General features: G+C 43.6%; 1 non-coding gene across 1 annotated transcript; it reads left to right on the forward strand.

The window, feature by feature from the left end:
* LOC118481528 lies at nucleotides 1-106 on the forward strand. Its single transcript, XR_004865737.1, has one exon. It is a non-coding gene; the product is annotated as a small nucleolar RNA R71 (small nucleolar RNA).
* The last annotated feature ends 508 nt before the right edge of the window (nucleotides 107-614 follow it).

Here is a 614-nt window from a genome sequence, read left to right on the forward strand (position 1 = left end):
ATCCCATGGTGTGGACAATTTTTAATCATCATGTTCAAACGCTCGAATGCTTCATGGAACATTTCGCCTTGTTGTTGTTGAAAGCTCCTCAACCCTTTTCTCGCATCATTGGTCTTTTGGGCGGTATAGAATTCGTCTAAGAATGTTTGTTGCATCTCCGCCCAAGTATAAATAGATGCCGAAGGCAAAGTGTAGAACCACTTCTTTGCCTTGTCCTCCAAAGAAAATTGAAATAGTACCAACTTGATATCATCGGCCGAAAAACCTTGACTCCCAAGAGTATTGCAAATTGAGTCATAGGCCTCCAAATGGAAATAAGGCTCCTCCGTTGCTAGCCCCTTATATTTCGGCAAACTTTGTAAAGAATTGGTTCTTACTTCAAAAGTTCTCCCTTGGTTGTTATGAGGAATAACCACCGGTGAAGGATTGTGCGTTATCACCGGTCTAAAATGTGCTTCAATTCCCCTTGCATTTTCCCTAAGATGCCTCCTTGGCACACCAAATCGACCTCTTGGACGAACTTGACCCATTGGCCTTTGCATGGGCCCTTGTGGTACCATTGGTTGTTGAATTGGCCTTTGAATTTGCGGTTGCACCTGTTGTGGTCGAACTTG

This window comes from Helianthus annuus, chromosome 8 (genome assembly GCF_002127325.2).
Source record: "Helianthus annuus cultivar XRQ/B chromosome 8, HanXRQr2.0-SUNRISE, whole genome shotgun sequence".
NCBI classification, from domain to species: Eukaryota; Viridiplantae; Streptophyta; class Magnoliopsida; order Asterales; family Asteraceae; genus Helianthus; species Helianthus annuus.